The 16,673-nt window shown below is 39.0% G+C and overlaps 1 non-coding gene across 1 annotated transcript; it reads right to left on the bottom strand.

The window, feature by feature from the left end:
- Nucleotides 1-7,947: 7,947 nt before the first annotated feature.
- Nucleotides 7,948-8,021, bottom strand: TRNAN-GUU. The gene has a single exon. It is a non-coding gene; the product is annotated as a tRNA-Asn (tRNA).
- Nucleotides 8,022-16,673: the final 8,652 nt, after the last annotated feature.

Below are 16,673 nucleotides of genomic sequence, written 5' to 3'. Positions count from 1 at the left end.
GAAAAGAGGAAAGGATGCTTTAAATTTTAGGCTAGTAAGCCTGACAAAATCCTAGAATGAATTATAAAAAATGGTCTATGAATACTTGGGGAAGGAAATGGTGATTGTGGTCACACAGCATGTCTTCATTTAAGAAACAGGCACACTAACCTCCTGTCATTTTTTTGACAAGATTATTGGACTGATGGGTCAGAGGTCTGCCACAGACATCGAACACCTCGTTTTTAGCAAGGCCTTTGACACCGTCTCTCCAGATATGCTCATAGACAAATGGCAAAGCGATAGCAGGGGCTAGCTGAGTGTCTAGGCCCACTTCAATTCAATTTGACAAGTATTTACTTTCATCTGTGAAGAGAACTGTGTTAGAACTTGAGGGAGGCGGAAAGTTTAGAAAAAGCACGAATCCTGCCTTTGTGGAGACCATCGTGTAGTGGGAAGATAAGATACAAACACAGACAATTCTAATGCATAGTATTACAGAGTATGTACACAAGAGAACAAAGTGCTCTGTGGAGTTTCAGAGGAAAGTTATTCCTAACGGGGGATCAGGCAAGGCTGGACGGAAAAAGTGACGTATGAGTTGGGCTCTCCAGGATCGGTAGGAATAAATATACAGAGAGGGCAGAAGTGGGGAGTGTGAACAGAGATGAGAAGCTGAGGAGAGGGCAGAGAATGTTTGGAATTTAAAGGGTGGTTCTGTTTGACTGATTAAGAAGTATGTGGCATGCAGTAACAAAAGAGTGATTGCAGAGGGCAAGCAGAGCGAAGTTGAGCTCTTGGGAGGCTGTTACAATAATTAAAACAGGAGCTATTAAGAACCCGTACTGGGCTGGTGGCAATGAGAATGCAAAGGAGGGTGCTGAGGGAGGAGGAATTGACAGTACCAGGTAACTGATCAGAAATGAACACGGAGGAAGAAAGAAGCAAAAATAACCCCCTAGTTTGTGAACGTGGGGAGAGGGTGACTAGTGGTGCCAGAGGTAGAAACAGTGGAAGGAAGGTTGAATTTAGAAAGGTAAGATGGTGAGCTTAGCTTCGGGTGTCGAATATTAGGGTGCTAGTGGGACATTTAGAGGGAGATGTAGGCAGCTGGAGATGTGGGTTTAGAATTCAAAAGAGAACTTGAGATATGGACTTTAGATTCATGTCTATAGAGGGGGTCACTGAAGATGGAGGCGTGAATGAAATTGCCAAGAAAGAGTTTATAGAAGAACAGGAGAAGCTCCATGAAGGACAGATATTCTGGAACATGCGTCAATGGCTAGGGAAGAGGATAAGACAGAGAAGTGGTCAGAGAGAAAGGAGGAGAATCAGGAGAATGAAATCTCTCTGAAGTCAAGTGAGGAGTGAGGAATCTAGGGAGTTGCAGTAAAAACAGTGTTAAAAGCTGTAGAAAGGAGGATGAGCTTTGAAAAAAGTCTTTTCAGTTTGCTTATTAGGAGGTAATTATGAACCTTAGAGACTGGTTTCAGAAGACTGGCTGGGTAGAGGACAGATGGCAAAAATGATAGGATTACAAATTTAGAGATGGAAGGGACCTAGTCTAGTCTAGTCTAGTTCCCTCCTTTTGTAGAATAAAGTATTAATGAATACATCATGGGCACCAGATGTACAACTTTAGAAAAAGTTTAGTCATGAATAGGGGAAGCTGGATGGGATGAGACAACAGCTAGATGGAAGTAGAAGTATCAAGGGAAGAGTTTTATTTTTAGGTTTGAAGTGATCTAGTCACATTTACATGTAGTTAGGAAAGGGAAGGGAAGGAAACAAACATTTGCTGAATGCCTACTACGTGCCAGGTGCTGTGTTAAGTGCCTTACACATATTGTCCCATTGGATCCTCACAACAACCCTGGAAGGTAGATGGTGCTATTAATATCCCCATTTTACAGTAAAGGAAACTGAGGCAGACAGAGGTTAACTAACTTGGCCAGGGTCATACAGCTAGTAAGTGTCTAAGGCTGGATTTGAACTCTGACCTTACTGACCCAGTTCTTTTCCTGGCCCTATGCTCTAACCACTGAGTCACCTAGCTGTCTAGTTGGGAAGGAGTCAGTGGCAAGTGAAAGAACAAAAATGTATGAGAGGTGATGACTCTGAGAACAGTGTCCTTTAGGAGGCAGGAAAGAATAGGAAGAAAGATAGAGGCAGTGGGAATAGACTGTGGGTAGTAGAAATATGTCTTTTGTGATTTTGAAGGAAGACAATAAGCAATGATACTGAAAAGTTTTGAGAAATGGAGGAGAGGGACTCCAGTGTGATGGTTTTAATCTTGTCAGTGAAGGAAGAGGAAAGTTATTTTTTTAAAATTTATTTTTTATTTTTAGTTTACAATACTCAGTTCCACAAGTTTTTGAGTTCTAAATTTTCTCTCCTTCCCTCTCCTCCTCCCTCCCCCCAAGATGGCATGTAATCCCATATAGGTTCTACATATACCTTTGCGTTAAACTTATTTACATAATAGTCAAGTTGTAAAGCAGAATTATAACCAATGGAATGAGTCATGAGAAAGAAGAAACAAAACCAAAAAAGAAGGAAAAAAAGAGAGAGAGGTAAGTTATTTTTAAGTAAGCCCCTGAGTTGAGATTACAGTTGGGACCAAGGGGAGAAAAGAAAAGTTCTGGGATAGTTACTCTGGGCGATGAGCTAGAGAGTTGATTAAGGTTGAGTGGAAGATTGATGGTGATCAGCAGGAGCTAGGAGATTATGTACTATGCATTTATAATAGGTCAAATCAGCTTGGACAGGTTGAGTGATGGATTGGTAGGCATAGAATATTAAAGTCCCTGGGGAGTAAGGTCCCCATTCATTAGAAGGATCTTTTTTTGAAAACTATAGGAGCTTACATGTGATAATTTTGAACAGTGAGAAGACATGAGTAGGATGCAATCTATAGCACTGGAGAAAATATCCACATCAAAGAAATCAGAGTTCCATTGAATTATTAAAGAAATTGATTTTTTTCAAAGCTAACTATGAATTCCTAAAACTGTAAGGACCAACTTTTTTTAAAGCTGTGATTCAATTTTTTTTTCTAAAATGGTTGTAATTTTGAAAAACTTGTTAACAGCATAAGATCTTAAAATAGCTTATTATAAACTTTACTGAACATCAGTATAAGCAATTAAACTTTTTTTTTTTTACTACTTTTTACATTAGATAAATGAAATTCAGCTCCACAAATATCACAGCTTTCTAGTTAGTAGTCCTATAAATTACCATCAGGATTCTTTTTTTTTTGTTAATTTATTCCCATTTCCTTTTCTTCTTCTAGGTGTTACTTAGGTGTACTGCATGGATAAGTGGTGGCTAACACCTGAGGTGCTGAGGTAGCAATAGTTGCTCATAACCAGATCATGTCCTGCCTTTTTTAGGCTTACAAAAAGTCTGGGTGTCACTTTACCATTAATCTGCAAGGGATTACAAATGATAATTTCCCCCTCCAGGTGGCATGTCACCCTGGCCACCAGCCCTGTGGTCCAATCAACCTTGGAGCATGAGTAACAGACTTGTATGTGCATGCATAAGCAGCATATTAACCCCATCAAGGTGCATGGCTTCAAAGAGTGGGAAAAAGAAATCCTTACAGAGTGGATTCTGAATGAATACACAAGTAGGTTAAGGGATATGGCTCAAGATTATTAAAATGTAAAAATCTGTATCACTTGCCTCTACTTTGCTTGGTTGCAAAATCTCCTCATTCACTTTGGAATCTCTATATTGTTTATCCCCCATAGAAAACCAACTTTTCTGTGGCCATCTGGTTTATTATACAATAAACTAAAACTGAAAACAAAACCAAACCAAACCAACCCAAACTGTCGAGCAGTTCCCCCAATTAGCTTCCAAACCCAAATGTCTTTTCACTGACACTGCTCAGCCACTCCTCTATGCTCTGTACTCTCAAATGTGCCTCAGTGGATTCGCTCCCCACAATCCTTACTGGTAGCTTTTATTTCAGCCCTAGGATCTCAGCTTTCTTGCCTGTTGCCCCTTATCTACAAACAGTGGCCAAGCCACATGGCAGGCAAAGCCCCTTAGTACATTCACCCTAGCTATTTGTCTGCCTGCTTCCAGTGCCTAAACTAAATGGTGGGCTGGAAATTCTTCTCAGGTTAAAGGAATGCAAAAACACAAAGGCATGTGGTTGACCCCTGGGATTGCACAGAAATCTCACCTGTCCTTTGACCTTTCCCTTGTTTTTAATCCCTACTCTGGGCTTGTGTTAGGACAGTCCCATTTTCAATACCTTTCTGACTCAGTTTCCCTCATATGTACCTTCAGGGCTTCTCTGGGTCCTACAGAAAAACTATGCTGCACATCCCACTGCATATGTTTGTAAGCAATGTGTACTCTGCTCTGGTTGGCTTTCTTGCCCCACTTTGCATTATTTCAGAAAGGCCTTTCTATATTTCTCATACCTGTCATAGAAAAAATATCTATTATCCTTTATTAATATTGTTGAACCTAGCTTTATGCGGCTAGAAAATTATCTAGACCAAAGGCTTACTGTAGAGGTCAGGCTGACTTTAGAGACCTCTGGGGAAGCTGGATGGTTGTAAAGAACTCTTAGATCCCACCCAGTGCTTGTTTTGGGTCCACTCAAAGCTTGTGTTTTTGGGTTCCTCAATTTATATCGATTCACCTGTAGTTGTGCATCTTCAACTGCCCCTCTCTTGGAGACTACCTGCTGACTGTGAGGCCACTCAGCAAATGTTCTCAAGCCCTTGTCTAAATTCCATATGATGCAACCTTATAAAGACTCATGGAGAGAGCCACACCTTCTTTCTGGCTCTCTTTCTACTAAATGATCTAATACATTTCTTTCTAAAACTATTTCAGATTTTGGGGTTTGTTCTCATGACTAACACTATCTTAATTATATTATGGTACTGTTACATTACCCAAATTTATCCAATCATTGCCCTACTCAAGAGTACATTTAGAGTACAATTATAAATAATGCTGCAATGAAAATCTTTGAACAGATAGCTTTTTGTTGTGAGTTTTGAAAACACTTGCAGGGAATGTTGTCAAAATTAAATTATTTGGTCAGAGGATATGATTATGTGTGTAAGGTGTTATAATGCTAAATCTATTCTGAGACGCACTCTGCAAACCACCTGGGCTTCTGTTGTCAGGTGGTCCTTGATATCAATTGAAGAAATGAGGAATGCCTCACCCCATTTAGAGGAAATTGTCGCCATTCAGAAAATTCTACCTGTTAGGAAATTGGTTTTTGGAAAAAAAACCCCAAACATGATCTCTACTGCAAGCTCCCCTGGAGCAGTAATGGAGAAACTGAAGAAATAAGCCGGTTATTGCTAGGTCAGCTGATATTTCCTGATTTTAGGCTCCTAATTTCATTTCAACAGTTCGACAATTGTTAAATGCCTACTGGGAAGCGAGATGCTTGTACTAGATGCAGGGAACACAGTGACAAAAACGAAACAGTCTCTGCTTTCAAGGACCTAACATTATTTTGGCTTAAGAGTTCTTTTAATGGAGTGGTAGCAGTCTGGTTCATATCAATTTTTTTGGGGAAGGGGAGATTGGATTTCATTGGTATAGGTACTTTCCATTGTAAAACTACCTTAACCAATGCACATCTGTAACTGTTCTTCAGCTCATAGACTTTGTTGCTTGAGAGCACAGGTGACTTGTCCAAGGTGACATAGCTAGCATATGTGATAGCACACAGTAACTTATATGATCTGATATGACATCACATCGTATTATATCCTATATTATAACATAATATTATATTGTATAGTATACCATATTATGCTATTATATCATTAAGGCAAAATTCATGACCTCGAAGAGGACCATGAGCATGCCTGAATGGTTTGGAATCACGGAACATAATGATTCTCTAGGTAGAAGGCAGAGGAAGTATAACATTTATTTAGACTCCAAAGGACCAGTGCCCCCAATCCGATATTGTGGCTAAAGGGTGTGGGCCTCTCTGTAATCAGACCTCCCTTTGTTGGCCCCACCTGAAGCCTCTTCAATGGGCGGGAAAGATCTTTTTACTTACCAGTTGACTTTACAGCTATCTACTAGACGTTATATATCTACAAATACACATGTACTACGTAGAATGTAGAGCAATCCGTGGTATGTAATAACATTTCCTTTTCAGGGTTGGTAAAGCTCTTTGCACACCTTAAAATGCTATGTAAAAACCTCATTACATGTCAGAAGTGGGACTTGAGCGCGTTTCAGTCTGACTTAGAGACTTACTTTCTCTTTTTCTTTTAGGCTTCTAAAGGTGAAATAGTGATGTGCCTCTTAGAAGCAATGGAAAAGTGAGTGTAGAAAGCCCTGTTATCATCCCGCAGGTCTTGGCATTTTGGGCTGTAGTTGCATCCTTGCATATGAAGCAGGAGATGAGAGAGAAAAGACTAAATAGACTCAGATGTGCAAAGGAATTCCTATTGTGTGAGCCATGCCAGGCAGGACACTGTGCAGAGTAAGAATCCATTGGAGCGTAAATGAGAAAGCAGCATTTCCTAGAGCCATCACTGGAAGGGAGGCTCTTTTGGTTTATTTTCCCTTCAGCTTCCACTACCCTGAAGCAGAGAGGAAATTGACTCATCTGCACACTTATGGTTACGATCAGTGGGAACTAATGATTGAACAGCTGAAGAAAGAATACTTAATGAAACTTCATCAGAAGGAGAAGATAGGGGCCAAGAATTGGGGGAAATCAATGGAGCTTAACTGTTTTCTTAGATTGACTCTATTTCTATTTTTCAGTGAAAAAGCAAATGGAATTTTTAAAAATTCAATTTTATCTCATTTTCTTTTCTGAATTCCTCCCTCATCCCTCCCAACTGAGAAAGCAAGAAAAACAAAACCCATTACAAATATGTATAGTCGAGCAAAACAAAATCCTACATTAGCCATGTCCAAAAAAAAATAAAAAAGAAAAAGAAAAGAACACGTGCTTCAATTTGCATTCTGAATCTATCAGTTCTCTATCTAGAGGTAGGCAGCATGTTTCATCATGAGTGCTTTAGAGCTGTAGTTGATCACCGTGCTGGTCAGAGTTTCTAAGTCTTTCAAAGGTGTTTGTCTTTACAAGATTCTTCTTATTATATAAATTGTTCTTCTGGTTCTGCTCACTTCACTTTGGGTCAGTTCATATGTCTTTCCAGGTTTTTCTGAAATGATTTTCCTTCATCATTTCTTATAGCACAGTAGTATTCTGTCACTTTTACATACCATAACTTGTTCCACCATTCCCCAATTGATGGGCACTCCCAAAGTTTCCAATTCTTTGGCACTATGAAAAGAATTTTTATAAATATTTTTGTACATATCAGTCCTTTCCTCTTTCTTTGATCACTGGGGAAAAGACCCAGGAGAGGTATCACTAGTGGTACCTACTGACACTTCTAATTGTTCAAAGGGTAAGGAAAGTTTAATACCGTTTTTGGTTTTCTTCTTTCTTTTTTAAAAATCAAATTAATTAATAGCTTATCTATTCTATTGTTTTGTCAGAAGACAATAGCTCTTAGTTTGATTTATTAATTTAGTGTTTTCTTCCTTTCAATTTTGTTAATTTGTCCTTTAATTTTCAGGATTTCTATTTGGCGTTTAATTGGCGGTTTTAAATGGTTGGGTTTCTTAGTTGCATGCCTAATTCATTGCTCTGCTCTTTCTCTTTTTTATTGCAAAAGGATTGAGAGATATAACTTTTCCCCTAAGTACTGGGCTGGCTGAATTCCACAAAATTTAGTTTGTTTTCTCATTGATGTCATTCAGCCACACATACTTACTAGCTGTGTGACCCTGGGAAAATCATTTGACTTCTGTCTGCTTCACTTTCCTCAGCTGTAAAACTGAAATAGTGTAATAATAGCACCTAACTTACAAGGTTGTGGTGAAAATCAAATGAGACAGCAATTTCTTTTTTGTTTTCCATTTTGAGGCTGAAAACGTCCCTGGGTGGGCTCAAACCACCAACCTTTCGGTTAACAGCCAAATGTGCTAACCGATTGTGCCACAGAGACATCTTTGACACAACAATTTCTAAAACATCTTAGCACAATGTGTGGAACAGCAGGCACTTAGTAAATGCTTATTCTTTTTCTCTAGCCTCCCTAATTATCTTTAATGAAATTGTTTGTTGTTTCTATGATTTGCTCTTTGATCAACCCATTCTTTAGGATGTTATTTAGTTCCTAATTAATTTTTAATATTTGTTTCAAAGAATCTTTATCGAATGTAATTTTTATTTAGCTATGGTTGGTAAAATATGCATTTAATAGCTTTGCTTTTATGCATTTGCTATATTTCTGAGGTTTTTGTATCTTAATATGTGGTCAATTTTTGTGAAAATGCCTTGCACAGCTGAGAAATAGGCATACTGTTTTTTTTCCTACTCAGTATTCTCCAGAGGTCTATCATTTCTAACTTTTCTAAAATTCTATTCAGGTCATTCATTCCTTTCTTTTTCTCTCTCTTTTTTAAAGTTTTTGGTTAGATTTATTTAGATCTGAGAGGGATAAGTTGAGGTCCCTCATTATTGTAGCTTTACTCTCTGTCTCTCCCTATAACTTATTTAACTTTTCCTTGAAGAATTTAGATGCTACACCAATTGGTGCATATATATTTAGTATTGATATCAATTTATTGTCTACGGTGCCCTTTAGTAAAATGTATTTTCCCTACTTATCTCATTTAACTAGGTCTGTTTATGCAATTGCTTTGTCTGAGGTCATGATTGGTATTCTGTTGTGTTTTTTTTAATTTTAGCTGAAACATAATAGATTTTTCTCCTGTCTCATTTTATATCTGTGTGTATCTTTCAGTCTTAAGTTTGTTTCTTATAACTAACATATTGTTGGATTCTGATTTCTGGTCTATTCTGCTACCCTCTTCTGTTTTGTGGGTGAATTAGTCATGTTCACAGTTATGATTGCTACATGTATATTTCCTTCCATCCTATTCTTTTATATTTTTTCTTTCTCTTTTTTTCTACTTCCTCTTTAAGAGCCTGTTTTGCTTCTGACTAATCCATCCCTAATCTACCCCCTCTCTTACTCTTTCCCCAGGACATTTTCCTTATTCCCTTTCCCTCATATTTCCCTGTTGGGTAAGATATATTTCTGTGTCCATCTCTGTGTATGTATGTGTATTCTTTCCTCCTTTGACCAGTTCTGATGAGGGTGAGGTTGAAATTTTTTTAGTTGCATTAGTCACCCATTCTCTGCCCCTACATTCTCCCCCTAGCAGTGTTCCCTACTTGTTGTATAGTTTCCTCATTCTTCCTCTCAATTCCCCACATTCCCATTGTGTTCCTCTTCCCTACCCTTTCCATTCTTCTTTAGATATCATCAAAACATAACAATCACTTCTAGGTCCTCTGTCCTCCTTCTATGATCCCTAATGATGATAGAATTCTGAGAGGCTACTTCTATCATCTTCCCATTTAGGAAAGTAAACACCTAAATTTTGTTTAGTCTCTTGTGATTTCTCACTCATGTTTACCTTTTTCTATTTCTCTTTACTTCAGCACTTGTCAAATTTCTGCTCAGCTCTGGTCTTTCCACATGGAATGCTTGAAAGTCCTCTATTTTGTTAAAGATTCATTTTCCCCCTTATAGTATCATACTCAATTTTTCTGGGTAAATTGTTCTTGATTGTAAGTTTAAATCTTTTGCTTCCTGGAATATCATATTCCAAGTTCTTTTTTCCATTATGGTAATGGCTGCTAATTTTTGTGTGATTCTGACTGTGGCTTCTCAGTATTTGAATTCTTTCTGGCTGTTTGCAGTATTTTCCTTGACCTAGGAGCTCTGGATTTTGGCTGCAATATTTCTGGGAGTTTTCATTTTGGGGTTTCTTTCAGGAGGCAAATGGCATTTCTTTTGATTTCTACTTTTGCATAAAGTAGCTTTGTTTTATGATTTCTTAAAATATACTATTTAGTCTTTTTTTTTATTCTTGACTTTAAAGTAGTCTAATGATTCTTAAATTATCTATTTTCCAGCTCAGTTGTTTTTCCTATGCAATATTTTATATTTTTTTCTATTTTTCAATCTTTTAACTTTGTTTAATTGTTTCTTGATGTCTCATGGAGTCATTGGTTTTTATTTGGCCAATTCTAATTTTCAAAGAGATATTTCCTTTCATAAGGTTTTTTTTGGCTTCTTTATCCAAGCTGTTAATTCTCTTTTTATATCTTTCTTCCCTAGCTCTTATTTCTTTTCCTATTTTTTCCTTCACCACATTCATTTGGTTTTTAAAATCTTGTTTATCTTTTTAAAAAAATTCTTACTTTTTGAAAAATTCTCTTCTAGGCATTCTTGTTGGACTTATGTTCAAGTAGCATTTTTCTTTGAGGTTTTTGCTTGTAGATTTTTTTTGGTTATTCTTTTCTTCTGGGTTTGTATCTTCTGCTTCCATGTCACAATGATAGCTCCTTGTGGTAGGATTCTTTCTTTCTTTTTCTTTTTTGTTTCCAGCCCACTTCTTTACTTTGTACTTTATGTTAGTGCTGGGTTCTATGCAGTTTTTTGGGAGGGGAAAAGGGGTTGTTTGGCTTGAGCTTTTGTCCTTTTTTTAACCTTCTACTGCTTCCACAACTCAGTCTGGGGATCTGCAAGGTTGCAGTGCTTTCAAAGTGATATTATTTGGAACAAAGTCTTACTGTCCCTGTGATCTGGGCTCTGCAAGATCCTGACCCAAAACTGGGTCTGATGCTTTGTCCATAGTTGGAGGTTTTAGTAAACTGCGCCTGGACTTAGCCGCTATTAGCTCACTGGTAGGCTCTGTAGGTTAAGAGTGACTGAACTCCAGGTTCCCCTTTGGTATAAGACTCTTGGCATGGTTATTCTACTGCAGACTTCCGTGTTGACCTGAAGGCTAGAAATGAATTACTGCTCTGCTCCTGGCATCAGACCTACACAGCTATGATTTACTTGTGGAACTTGTTCCTTGATCAGTCCACAGCCAGGTACCATGCTGGAGGCTGTTACTCTTTGCTCTGGATCTATGACCTAGAACTGGGTGGTGGGCAACAGAGCTACCAAATGGCCTGTTTTTGCACCCTGTGCTCATTCAGGGATTCCCTGGGAGCTCTTTATGCCCTTGTGCTTATTGCTCTGGTGCCCAGTCTCAGCCCTCCTTCAGTCCCTGGGTGTTGGAAAGCTCCATACTATAGGTTCCTGGATGGACCCCATCTCCAGTATCTGAAGACTTCTCTGTCTATCTTCTTAAGCCAAGCTGGGCTGGCTTTGCCAATGAAAGTTCAGTGTAGAGATTTGTGGGGAGATATGGTGGGGAACTAAAGTATACTACATCCTTTTAATCCACCATCTTGACCCTGCCCATATTGAATGTTAATAGACATTTTTGGAGATTGAGAAAGAATGATTTTTTCCTAAACTTCTAAATTGCTATTTGTTGTTCAGGAAGAGCATATTAAAAAGTCACCAGTCAATAAGTGAGGAATTACTTTTCATTAGTGTGTAACCTGGCATTAAGCACAGTCAGTTTGCCTAACACGCTGCCTGTGTCTTTAAAATTAGTGAGGTGGTCGGGGGAGGACTTTTAGAGGAGTGTGTAGACTGGGATTTGGGAGGGTGGGGGGAGAGGATGGGAGAGGGACTTTTGGAGGGGTATATGGATTGGGACTGAGAGGATGGGGGAGAGAAGGTGGGGAGGACTCTTGTAGAGGTGGGTGGGATGGGGAGCAGGAGAGTAGGGGGAGAAGATAAGGCAACAAGGATAGGGTAAAAAGAGAGGCTGAGAAAGAAAATAGTAAGTAAAAATAAGATGGAAGGAAATTCACAAATAGTAATTATAAGTTCGAATGTGAATTGGGATGTTTATAGCAGCTGTCTTTGTGGTGGCAAAGAACTGGAAATTTCAGGGCTCCCCATCAATTGGGGAATGGCTAAACGAGTTGGTGGAGTACTACTGTACTATAAGAAATGATGAGCTCAATAATCTTAAAAGGGCATGGAAAGACCTACATGAAATGGTGAAGAGCAACACGAGCAGAACCAAGAGAACATTGTCTAGAATAACAAGTAACAGCAATATTGTTTTAAGAATGACTTTGAGCATCATTTTGACTATTATGAGTACACAAATTAAAAATAAAGGACACATGAAGAAAGACCATCTGCATCCAGAGAAAGAATGGATAAATAGAAGTATGTGTAGAATGATTTTATATATGTATATATACATATAGATATATACCTATTTGTGTCTAATGGTAGCCATGTCTAGGGTGAGGTGGGGGGGGGGAGGAAGAATAAAAGAAATATACATGATAACTTTATTATGTATTTAAAGGGAACAGCAAGTTGTACGCAATAGATTTGCAGTTTCACGTATAATTATCTTTTTAAAATTATACTATGTCATGGTAATACTTGTTAATTCTATAAATTAAAAATTAAATAAATAAAAAACTAGTAAGACTGAACCAGACTCTCTCTTTTCTACTATCTTTTTGACTGTGCTCTTAGCTGCTGCATCCAGAGGAAGCCATGAGCCAAACTAATGAGAGGGGAGGGAGTCACCTTCCCCTACTCATCTCTCTTTTACTCAGCTCTGAGAAATAGGCTTGAGGATTTCTGTTTCTGTCCTGTGTTGTTTGTTCTCAGTGTCAGGTGCAGGAAGTGATCTTTACAAACAGGGAATCCAAGCCAAGAAGACCTTGGAGCCAGGATTACAGGTGGGGCTAAACAGCCAGTCATCTTAGCATGGACCTACTGAGAAGCCAGGAGACTCAAGCCCCAGGTGGGGGTGGAGGTGAGGAGGTTGGATTGTATCTGGGATTGTTCTTTAAGGGAACTGTGCTAAAGTATGAACCTAATACCTTTTCCTTCCTCAGAGGCTAAAGTGGTGAAGAGGAGGAGGAGGACTATGTCTCTAGTGAGTTGGGGTGAATGTGTTTGTGTATTTGTGATTCTCTATTGAAATAAATATTCCTCTTTGTAAAAGCTTGCTATGTTACAAGTGTTTTAACTACAGAATGACGATCCTTCATAGACTCATTTTCAGGAAGATTCATTCATTCCTCCCTTTGTCCTGCTGTTTCTGTAGGCTCCGGGAAGACCGGAGTTGCCATAGAGAATATCAATGAATAATTTTATCTTCAGGGAAAGAAAAGAAAGAAAAGCTTACAGTCATCTTGAAATGGAGGCTTGTGGATTATATCTGAACCCAGGAAGTGTACCAAACATAGAAATATATTTAGCACATGTGGCATAACCCCAAGTTGGAATAAAAAATTGGGCTGAGAATCATAGGGACTGGGAGTCTGCTCCTGTCTTGCCACTGATTTGCTGAATGATCTGTAGGTTAGATTGGGAAATTAAGACATTATACCAGGCACTGGTCTAACTCACAAAGGAGTTAGGAAAAAAAGATAATGCTTAAAGCTATTTTAGGAAACGGTATGATGATTACATTCTGGACAATCATTGGATCATGGATTTAATCACTAGAGAGTTTAGAAGGAGACGCCATTGCACTGAATGTTAAGAAACTTATCTGACGGATAAAGTTTGGAAGGCTGGTCTGAGAGACGGTCGTTATGAAAAATTGTTGTCAAAGTTTTGGGGTTTCTGCTCTAATTGGGGGAGACAACACATAAAACTGTCAAGGGGATTACACTTTAACTGAGGGGAGAGAACACATAAAACCAAGTTTGGCTGCAAGGCAGATGGAAAAATCCAGACAGGGAAGCTGGCAAGGCCCATGATTCCTGAAATCCTGCTAATAATAAGTCAGATGATAATGCCAGGGGCCTTCAGGGCATAGTGACAGGGCAGATGGTAAGACCTGGTGGTCTTCCATCTCATTGAAAGGAATAGTTGGTGAACTTTCTTTCTCTAAGCTAATGTAATTGAGTAGCCTAGATGGGTTCTGGGTAGTTCCTTGACTGTCCTGGTTAGGTTAAAGGATAGCCTAGGGTGAGTGATGAAGGCAAGGGAAAGGAAGTCAAATTTAACAATTTAATATGTTAAGGAAACCATCATGGAATGATTTTGTGAAACAAAACAAACACGGCCAATTCACTGAAGGTGTTAAGCAATTGCTGGCAAGTGAGTGATTAAGAAAACAATGAAATGCTGTTTTCTTTTTTCCTTTTTTCTTATCTTCCTCTTTTTCTGTCTCTTTTTTCCTCTTCTTCCTTTCTCTTTCCACCTTCTTAATTCTCCGTTTCTTTTGAAGTTCAAAAATTGTTTGTAGTCTGGGGAATATTTTTTTTATATTGTATTTTCCCTAATTACATGTAAAAACAATTTAAAAAATTAATTTAAAATTAAATTAATTTTAAATTAAATTAAAATAAAAAAAATCATTTAAAAATTTGAGTTCCCAATTCTCTTTCTCCCTCCCCTCTCCTCTTCCTGAGATGGTAAGCAATTTAATATAGGTTATACATGCACAATCATGCAAAACAGATTTGAGGGAATGTTTTTAAAAATCTGTCATGTCTGAAAATCCTTTGGCCTTGGAGTCATCACAGATGCTAGCTTCCAGGACTGATTAACACCTCAGACGTAGGCAACACCAGTGAGTATACTCTCAGTTTCTCTTGGTTGCTATGTCCTATTACAGTTGTGTCCTCACTTTTTTGTTTGTGTGTGGACCAGTCCTATGATTTAACCAGTACGGGAATAATTTATAATTCTAGAGAGCTGACTGTGGCCTTGGGAGGATAAGTGACTGGCTCATGATCACTCAGCCCTTATGTATCAGAGGCAGAATCTGAATCCAGGTCTTCTGACCTTCTATCCATTGTGCAGAATAGTCTCTCAGTGCCTGTGGTGTGAGTGGAAACCGCTCAGACAAGACTCATCAGCTCTGCGCTGTCCACACCAGGTCTGAAGAGAGCTTATTGTCAAGGGGAGTTTGCAAGTGATAACTGACTTCCGTCTTTTGCTCTGACAAGTTCTGAAACACAGACTGATAAGTCCCTGCAGAGGTGTCATGTTCCCTTACTTTTACAGTCTCCACAAAACAGAAAACCATGGCTCTTTCTATTCCAAAGTCAGTCTTCTAGCTGAAATTTTGGTAAGTTTGTACTTCTGCTGTGAAGGTTAGACCACTCAGCTTCAAAACTAGAGAAATAAACTCCATCAATCATTCAACATTTATTAAGTACCTGCTATGTGCCAGACACTGTGCTAAGTGCAGAAGATACAAAAAAGAGGTGAAAGGTAGCCCCTGCCCTCAAGGAGCTTACAATCTAATTGGAAGAAAACATGCAAACAAATACATACAAAACAAGCTATGTACAGGATAAATGGGTGCGGTTGTTGTCCTTGCTCAAAGAGGACCAAAATGACATCACGAAGTGAGTATCGAGGTATAGAGGGTTTAACTATGGCTGATCAGACCAATGTGAACTCAGAAGGCTCTACCATAGGTAGGGCACAAATAGGCCAGATGAACATTTGGAGTGGAGATGGCTCTAAATTTTGCATTTCACTTTTTTTTTGAGCTACTGCAATTCTGTTTTGCTCATAGAGCACAGCACCTTCTTTGCTGGGTGGTCCTGTGCCGGTTTCTCCCATGTCTCAAATCAATTCCAAAGTTCTTCAGAGAGACCTCGAGAGTGTTCTTGTATTGCTTCTTCTGACCTCTGTGTGAGTGCTTGCCTTGTGTGAGTTCTCCATAAAAGTCTTTCAGTCAAACATATGTTTGGCATTTGAACAATGTGCCAGCCCATCAGAGTTGAAGTCTCTGTAGAAGAATTCGAATACTTAGCAGTTCATCTTGAGAAAGGACCTCTGTGTCCACTACCTTGGCTTGCCAGGTGATCTTCAGAATCTTCCTAAGACAATTCAAATGGAAGCGATTCAGTTTCCTGGCATAGCCCAGGCAGACTGTCCAGGTTTCATGGCAGTACAACAATGAGGTTAGCACAATGGTAGACCTTCACTTTGGTAGGCAGTCTAATACCTCTTCTCTTCCACACTTTCCTTTGGAGCCTCCCAAACAATGAGCTAACTCTGGAAACGTGGGCATTAACCTCATCATCTCTGTGTACATACTTGGAAAGTATGCTGCCCAGGTAATCGAACTTTCCACAGCACTCAATATTTCTCCATTTGCTGTAACTGGTGGTTCCATGTATGGATGGTGTGGTGCTGGCTGGTGGAGAACCTCTGTTTTCTTAGTGTTAATTGTCAGGCTAAAATTAGTACAAGTGGTAGAGGATTGATCCATACTCTGTTGCGTCTCAGCCTCAGAGGCTGCACTGAATGCACAAAGAATAAATAGCAACTAATTAAGAGAAGGAAAGCACTAGAATTAAGAGGGGTTGGGGAAGGCTTCCAGTAAGAGATGTATTTTCAGTTGGGACTTAAAGGAAGTCAGAGAGATGAGGAGTCAGAGGGAGAGAGAGAGAAAAAGTGTTCCAGGCATGGTGGATATTCAGAGAAAATATATGGAGCCAAGCTGGAGTGTCTTGTTCATAGAACAGCTGGGAGCCCAGTGTCACTGGATCAAAGAGTACTTGTTGGGGAGTAAGTGTTAGAAGACTAGAGAAGTAGGAGGGGCCTAAGTTATGAAGGGCTTTGGATGCCAAACAGAGCATTTTGCATACCACCTGTGCTTAGGGTTCTCGTTATATAAACCAGCAGGTGGATTTTGCCCATTGCTAGTTATTCTCTCTGTGTCCTTTGAAG

This window comes from Trichosurus vulpecula, chromosome 2, assembly GCF_011100635.1.
Source record: "Trichosurus vulpecula isolate mTriVul1 chromosome 2, mTriVul1.pri, whole genome shotgun sequence".
NCBI lineage: Eukaryota > Metazoa > Chordata > Mammalia > Diprotodontia > Phalangeridae > Trichosurus > Trichosurus vulpecula.
Note: the sequence above shows the minus strand (reverse complement) of the source record. Positions and strands in the feature narration are given on the sequence as shown.